Source organism: Rhinolophus sinicus, linkage group LG07 (genome assembly GCF_036562045.2).
Source record: "Rhinolophus sinicus isolate RSC01 linkage group LG07, ASM3656204v1, whole genome shotgun sequence".
NCBI classification, from domain to species: Eukaryota; Metazoa; Chordata; class Mammalia; order Chiroptera; family Rhinolophidae; genus Rhinolophus; species Rhinolophus sinicus.
Window position 1 is genome coordinate 77,468,169 of NC_133757.1, and position 8,745 is coordinate 77,476,913.

Sequence of the window (8,745 nt, forward strand, 5' to 3'; positions counted from 1 at the left end):
AGAAAGCAGATAAGTTGGTATCCGTAGAAAAGAAGGAAATGTACTTTTGAAAACTAAAAAAATACAATAATTAGAGTAATAACCCACAGATGAGCCTGACAACATAGGCAGTGTAGAAGGTTGGTTAACTAGAAGAAAGAGCCAAAGAAAAATATTCAAACAAGCATAGAGAGAAAGAGTGAAAAATAGTGAAATAAGTGTGAGGTATGTTGGGCACAGTGAAACCATGTGTTAAATATATAATTGAGAGCTCAGAAAAAGAAAGGAGAATAGAGCAGAGCTATATATCAAGAATTCACCAGTGAATTTCATGTGATGAAATACATCAAGCCACAAATTCCAGAGCTCTGCAAACTCTAAGGAGGATACATAAAAAAAAAGAAAGAAAGAAAAAAGAAAACCACACCTAGAAACCTCATAGTAAAACCAAAGAAAAATAAAGACAAATGAAAAAAATCTTAACATCAGTGAGAGACAGACACACTATCTTCAAAGCAACAATAAGACTGACAGATTTGATAGAAGCCAGGGTCAAAAGAATAACAAGTTAAAGGATTGAAAGAAAATAACTGCCAAAAAAAAAAAAAATTCTATACCCAGCTTAAATATTCTTTAAAAAGGAAAACTATATAAAAATATTGTCAAACACATAAAAAATAATTTTTGCCAGCAAACATGCAGTGAAAAAGATACATAACAACCTTATGAGAAACTGTAATAAAAGAATTGTCAAGAATGCCACTAAACACCAGATGTTTAAAATAGAAATTAGATTCACCTCTCTATAAATTTACTTCTTTAACTGAAAACACCTACAAGTTAAAAAGCTAACTGATAGATACTATTCATTAGATAGTTCTTCTCATTTTTTCAAAATCACTTTTGCACATTAGCTCATTTACTATGTACCATTCACTGTGAGAAAGGCAGGGCAGATATTATCTTTCCTTAATGTAAAATGAAACTAATGTTCAAGAGGTTCAGAGACTTCTCCTCCATCAGATGAAAAAGTCAAAACTGGAACACATATTTCCTACCCTGTGCCCATCATTCTGACACTAGGAAGTAGAAAATGAATCAATAGTATCACAAAGGTCCATCAAGTTGCAAAAATGTGTCTAACATATATAACAAAAGAACAATTTTGGTTTGTGGAGATTTTGTCTCAAATGTTCTTTAATTTTATTTTTAAAAACACCATTAACATTGTGTGGACAGTGCCAAGAGTGCAGTTTCCAGGCCCTCAGCCTCACATGGAAAGGTGCTCGCTCGGGTAGTAAATGACCATCAACTGTGATTGGATGGCCATCAGCTGGGAGCTATTGGCCACTAATATAACTGTCGTGGTTACGCTAGCAGCAACTGGCAAGGGCTGATTGCAGTTAGCAATGTAGATTGCAGTTAACAAAGCAAGTGAGGTTGGTTGGCAGAGAAGCAGACGGCAGGTTGGGGATTGTGTGGCTCCTGTTTCCTGTGTCTCCAACCCAGCCACCAGCGAGAATATAATGGTATGACTCCCCTATCTATGGCTCCGTGGGTGTTCCTTTTTGGCCTCACCATATCCTGCATTCTTATGTGGGGAGCGGGAGCTGAGACCCCGTATGACACCCTGCATGACAAACATTATCTTATTCCTATGAATAAGATATCACACTTCTGAATATTTTCAACAATCCCATTACTGTTGGTTTTCACTCTTAACATAATTCCAGAAGAAGCCAAGATGCCAAAACCTTTTAGCCAAAAAGGTTTTACTGACCAATTTCCTTATTGAAGGCCTACACAAAGGTTAAAATCACAATGTTCTGTGATCCATAAAGCATCCTTAAACTAGAATTTGAATTATACCATGGAAAAGCCCATGAAATAGCCTTCTCATTGAGTTCAAGATATAATTTTTGCCTCAAGAAAGGTGAAGAGAGTTTCACTGTGTTACAGATTTCCTATAGTATCTGTTCAAATCAAACTGGAAAAGCGAAAGCAAGACACCACCAAATAGTACAAATTTATTCCTCGTACATAATCTTTTCTTGATAATCTCTCAGTGTTCTGACATAATCCTCTGTCCCATGACCTTGAATCATCACTATTGCCTACTGTGGGCAATATACCATAGTTTGTTTTGTCTTCTAATGCGACTCCATCCTCCTCTCCTCTTTCCAAATTAAGAGTCCTTGTGTAATAAAATAGCCAAAATATTTGTGAAATATTAAAGAATATTATGAGAATATTCTCTAGTTCAAGGACATTATTTTATTTCATATGTTTTAAAAAATAACAACTACATCAAATCATATGGATTTATAAAATGCTTACACTTTCTGAGAACTTTCCTTATATGACTGGCAGGGGTTGCCAGTCAGTATTCTGGTGTATGTGTAGTGAAGGACCAGAGCATTTTTTGCCTTCTTGGATATTGTTGAAATAAAAGATTTCAGACATAAAATATAACCTCTTATCCCTAAAGTACATTTTTACTTACCACATACAGGGGGTAAAACACCTTATTGTTAAAGGAAATATTATTTGCCAAAACCCATGAGCCAAATACCATATACCTCCTGCTTTGTTGCCTGATTCTCTAATTGATTATATATATTTTATATAAATGTATATTTTATGTCAGGTACACCACATCACATAAGCACATCAGCAGACAGTATGTTCACTCTGCTAGTTCCAAAAAGAGGTTCTGTTATTACAATATTTAAGGAAAGCAGCCAATATGAGCAACAGGTCCTATAAGTACCTTCATGTAAAGCTTCTTAAACTTCACTATAAAGAGATGAGTATAATAAAGTTAGAAAGAAAGAAAACTTTTGAAGAAACAGGTAGAGCCCTTTGTGATCGGAAGTCAGAAAACAAACAATGGAATAAAAATTACTTCTGAATCACAGGAGAAAATGTTGCTGGAAACCCCAGAAATCCTGAATAAAGATGATCTTGCTTTGATCATAATGTTAGTCTCTCAACCTAACATAACATAATCAAACATTTAATTAAGTACTTCCGGGAAGGACAGACAAGTGTCTAAAAGCCACAATGAGCTTTTCTAAAAGCCACAATGAGCTTTTCCAAAAGCACAAGTGATGTGACATCCTCTGATACCCATCTTAGTCACACAACTTATTTATATTTAGTAAAACCTCCCTCTATTATCTCGCCCAGTTCCTTTTTACTTTCACCACATTTCTTGTCTCAATAATTTTCTATCATGTCTGTTCTGCAAAGACCTTTATCAGAAGAGCGATCACTGCTCAAGAAAGTTTACCTTGATATTTTTGTTTTTAAAAAGCATCACTAGGATCACTGATCTTTAAAGAAAGATAAACAATCTAAAGGAAAACCAGTCAGCCTTTTTCAGAAAACAAAAATAAAATGATATTTTTAATTATAACTCTAATTGTTACTTTCTTATACCCTAGCATTATCTTAGATGCTGGAATATCAAACTTGTATACCAAAAATCACCTTTCATGGATCGTTCATTACACACTAAATTCATGAATATAAAATAGCTCTTAAAATTTTAAATATTTCAGATTGCAGCAGATGAAATTCCCCCAAAAGTAACTGAATCCCAAAGTAGCAAACTCTCACTTCTGTACACCTTTTTCACAAAGTGTTTCTTTTGTAAATAAATTGACATTTAAATCAAACATTCCAATAAATACAGTCACTTCTCTGTGATCTGAAAATTGGACTCTTACCAAACAGAAGGAATTCATTGATTAAACGTGTGTGGAGCCGACAGGTAACGAACGAGGAGGCGTGGGTAATGGCATGTTGGCTTTCTAGTACTTACACGCAGCACCGCGCTAAACTAAGGTCCCTGAGCCAGTTCCAAGTCTTTTCTCTCTAAACTCTAAAGCTCTGTCATAAAACATACCGATTTCAAAACTGTTTAGCAAGCAAACCTCTTGTGGAACTACTGACTAGCAGGGGTTGCCAGGAAGACGCGGATCTCCCTAACACTCCACACACCTGCAACAAATCCTCCTCGAGATAAGCACGTAAGAAACCGGGGGGGCGGGGGGAGGGAGGAGGAGGAAGAGCGAGAGTGAGTCTCCCCAAGTTTGCTCTTTCCCTCATACCACTGGACAACAGAGCTTGGGCGTCTATCTCCCTCAATTGGTCACTTCACTTCCTGGAACTAAAGAAGCTCGCTCGGCGCCTGGAGAACTGCGACACTCACCGTGGGCGCAGGACCCTCAGGCGTCTGAAGTCCCAGCGTCTTAAGTTCCACCCGCAGCAGGAACACAATGGCATCCCTCGCCCAGGCGGGTGGGTGCCCGAGACCTGGATCCGACTCGACGGTTGCGGAGAGCCTTACTCAGGTCTGTGCGCATCAGCGTTAAACCCAAGACAAAGGCTGCCCTCGGTGGCCCGTGGCGCGCGCCCTCCCTGGGCAGTCGGTGCCGGTCCTCCGCAAGCCGACACCGGCAGCTCGTGAGCCGGTAAAGTGGCTCTCATCGATTCCGCGCTTTTCGAGGGGTGCGGTTCGGTGACTAATACCAAGCTGGTGAAAACAGCGCGCGGCGCACAGGGATCTATCAGAAACGAGTTGCGCGCAGGGCGGGCGCAGGCATGCCAGCAGAGGAAACGACCCCTGGTAGCCGGCTTCAATAGCCTCCACTCACCGGAGCGGCGCCCACAAGGAGTTGGGTCCTAGCACCCACCACGAACCTCAGCCAGGAGTCTCAGCTCCTCTGCAGACCCACCGGGCAAAGGCACCTGCTGCCGGTGCTCCGGGTCTGGTGCTATGCCCAGCCCCGCTGGGGGTCAAGGACGCAGGCGCCTGGGTAGGCGAGCGGAGGAGGGTGCGGACACCCGGTGAAGCTAATTGAAGGATCTTCGCAATCACTCACCGGCTGAGGGCGAAGTAGCGCAGGCGGCCAACCGGCTGCGCACAACGCGCATCCCGGGGCTCAGGCATCCTCCCACCCTTTGTCAATAGCGGGCGGAGCGCTCCTCCCCAGCTTGCGGACGTGCAGCTGGGTGGCGGGCAGCCGGGCTCTGGCTCCGCTTCCCAGCCCTCTCCCCTCCTCTCCTCCCCCTCCCATTCTCCGTCCCCCTCTCGCAGCCGGCACTCACTCAGCTCCCATGATGTCATCCGGTGGAAATCTGCCATGCTCAAAGACTGGAATAATCCAGCGCTCACGCGGGGAACGCAACGCGGGCGGAGGCGGCAGCAGAGGCTTCAGGCGCACCCAGAACCTGCCGGGCCAGGATAACTGCAGTCAAGGACAGTACAGAGGATGGGTCTGCGGAAAGGAGGCTCCCAAGGTGTGTGTAGGCAGGGTGGGCGTGGTGGGCATAGAGCCCCAGGACGAAAAGTGAGGTCGCTGCTGCAAAGATTTCTAACTCGGTGTTTACACTGACTGCTGATGCTCAGGGTCAGGAGAAAGTTTTCTTGGCTTCTCGGCAGCTCCTGCGCCCCAACACGGTGATAGACACCTATGCCGCAGCCCGCGGAATAACTAGAACCCCTGGGACTCCAGAGCCTTAGCCTCAGTGAGAAAGTTTAGGATGTCTAGCCTATGGAGCAGCTGAAGGGATGAAGAAAAAAGAGTGTACTGTGTATGGACGAAATAATCTGAAGCAAAGCATTGTTTTGTTTGGGGGTGGGAGGCGCCGCGGCGACCTGTGAAACCACTAATACCGTCCGCAAGACCTCTGCTCCCAAGCAAGACGCCAAGAGCAGAAATTCACCCGTGGCCCTAGTGTGTTTCCTTCTTTCCTACCTACCAAATACTATTGGACACTCTGGAGGTGACTTCCTGTGGCTTCACCCAAGGATTGCCGTCGCTGATAAAACAATTTAAATCACAAGGAGGTCATGGAGAGCCATAAAAGACGTGCTGCCAATTCTTTTCTGCTTAATATTCTTTATAATAGCAATAGGTGTTTTATTAGAGGAATAAACAAACAGCCTCAGTACTTTGGAAGATTCCCCTGTAATAATGGATGGACACAGACACACGCGCACACACACACACGCACACACACACACACACACACACACCAGATCTGAGATCCAGCCCTACATCAATCTACAGCGACTTCATGTTACAAACTCTCACAGTTCAGAGAACAGAGCCCAACAACTGACAGGTTATTCTCTTTTCAATCAAAGAGTCTCTTGAGATCCCCAGGGTGACCTACCACTAAGACCCAGAGGGAAACAGGTCACAGAGGAGAGCACCAGCAAAGGGGCTGATTAGGCAGGCTTACCTGCGAGTGCCTGGGTACAGAGAACGGGAATGGCATTCATTGCAAATATGGGTACAATTAGAAACACATTGACCTTTGTAAATACAAAGAGGACTCAATATAATGACAACCACTTGAAGGCTAGCCACTGTATTAAATAAGCTTGCTAATGCATTATGAAATTGTGAAATCCACTGGGACTTATCTTAGGAAAAAGTAGTAAGTGTGAAAAAGCAGGATCAGAAATTATTGTTAAAATAAATCATCAAAAAGGCCATAGTGCCCATAGTTTGGAAGTAATGGGGGGAAACTAAAAGTGTTAACTTGCATTTATTTACTCTCAAATTAAAATATTTTCGGTATCAATATATATATCATTATTAATATATATTACAAAGATATATTTAGCATCCTTGTTAACATCCTTATTTTTTTAAAGATTTTAAAAATATGTTAAGGACAGTCACTTATCCTTTCCTCCAAATCAAAGTACAAAAGAACATATAAAATGCATGAGCAACTTTTACAGACGAGTATTTTTAAATATCAAAATAATGAAGATTTTAAAAAGCAGGGCAACTAGGAAGTAAACTGGATGAAAAAAATACCAACCAAGAGAGGTAAGAATTTGGTAATGTAAGCAATGACCGTCTTTGAGAATAGACAAACGATCTAATTGCTTGAAAAAAAAAAGTAATTACAACTGCTAATGATGCTGTTCCAAGTATATCAGAAGGTCAAGTTGTAAACCTTCCTTACTAGATTGCTTCTCTGATGCCCCATCTATCTTCATTGCCTCTGTTTATCTTGCTGTGCTTCAGCATTCTACGGACTAATGCACAAGGATGGAGTGGAGAAGGTCAAAGGCAGTCAGCAGATCTGGGGAACTTAGACAAATAACCAAAAAGATCAGAAAATGGATCCCTCCGCTTTTTTTTAAAAAAATCACTCTTCTAAAGAGTTAAAGCAAACTCTATCTCACGTTGTACACCTTAACTTACACAGTGTTATGTCAATTATATCTCAATAAAGCTAGAAAAACTTTGTTTAAAAAAACAAACCTGTGTCTCATACTTTAAGGATAATGACACGCATTCACACGAGATCATTTACCTAGTCCAATAGAAAAGTCTTCAGTTATATGATCCTGGCATTCTTTGAGAAGGAAAAGTACTGTGCAGTGGGTTTCACGGTGGACTTTCATCTTCGCAAAGTGAATTTACTCGTCTCTAGAAGAACTTCTTTCCCAGTGTGTGTTAAACTACCAAGAGCCTTGCCTGTGTGTCACTGACGTTTCCCACTTCTAATGCATGCTTTTTCTTTATTTGCAATTTTTAAGTCATACTCTTTGAATATGTTAGGATATTTTTATCCAAATGGATGGCTATAAATAACTAAAATAAAACATCCAATTGCTACATTGAAAAAGAATCATCATTCTTAGAAAAAAAAATTTACATTTGGACTCTTACACACCTAACATATTCTAATCTTGTTTAAATGGGGAACATATTAAGCCGTGGAGTTGAAGATGTAGAGTAGAAATATTAACTCTGCCTCAATTATTGATGCTCTGCTACACTGTTTTCATACTGAGAAGTGATTCCCTTCACAGAAACAGGGACTGGGTGGGGGAAAAATAGACACATTTTAGTATTTTCCCTTGTGGGTTTCACAAAATATAAAAAAAATTTATATTCTGGTTTCATCTGAAACTCATTAATAGCTAGTGACTTTTTAAAAACAAGTTTTTCTAGATATGAATTTGTTAACTGTTGATAAATAACAACTAATAAGCAAAACTAATATCATTAAGTCCTAATTATATGACAAGTACTGTGCTAAGTGCTTACATGCATTATTCATCCATTTGATCTTTAAATTTACCCCCACAACATAAATGTCTTAGTAACCTTTCTTGAAGATGAGGAATTCGATATCTAGAGTGGTTAAAAAATCGCCCAAGCAACTAAACTAGAAACAAGTCAAATTTAAGATTGTGTTCTGTTAGCCTAAATACATACTAACAATACCCCTAGTAAGAGCATACTAGTAACTTTTAGATAAGTCTTGCTCTGAAAAAATGAAATCATGGTGATTATATATGTTCTATTTGGTGTGGTGGACAACATGCTTCTGCCATCAGTTACCACATCCATGACGAACTTTATTTCCATTCTCCCTGTTAGTGAAATGTTTCCAAAGTTATTTACAAAGAAAAAGAATCTCAGGATTCCACATCAATTTGAGTGTCTAATCTATCCTTAAACAGTTTCAGATGTAAAGCAAGGTGAAGTGATTTTGTACTTAAAGACAGATCACAGAAAAATGAAATAAAAAGAAAATGAACCATAAACCATTAATTTAAATAAAGACAAAGACCACCTCAGCAACTATCTTCTCTGTACAGTTAATCCATTAGTGGGTCTGGGAAGGCAAACTACATCACCCATTCAAATAAAGGCTTTCTTCCCTACAGTGAATATTAACACAGAAAATAAATCATTTTATATATTGTATCTCAAAAGCCCC

At 40.3% G+C, this 8,745-nt stretch overlaps 1 protein-coding gene across 11 annotated transcripts in view; it reads right to left on the minus strand.

Annotated features, from left to right (window-relative positions):
- The window catches only part of MARCHF1 (membrane associated ring-CH-type finger 1), a 633,309-nt gene extending 628,088 nt beyond the window's left edge, over positions 1–5,221 (minus strand). For 3 of the 11 annotated variants that reach the window (XM_019737036.2, XM_074337791.1, XM_074337795.1), the window contains exon 1: positions 4,869–5,043. The gene's annotated coding sequence lies outside the window, so the exon portion shown is untranslated. The other 8 variants (XM_074337790.1, XM_074337789.1, XM_074337793.1 and 5 more) reach the window with 5 other exon arrangements.
- Positions 5,222–8,745: the final 3,524 nt, after the last annotated feature.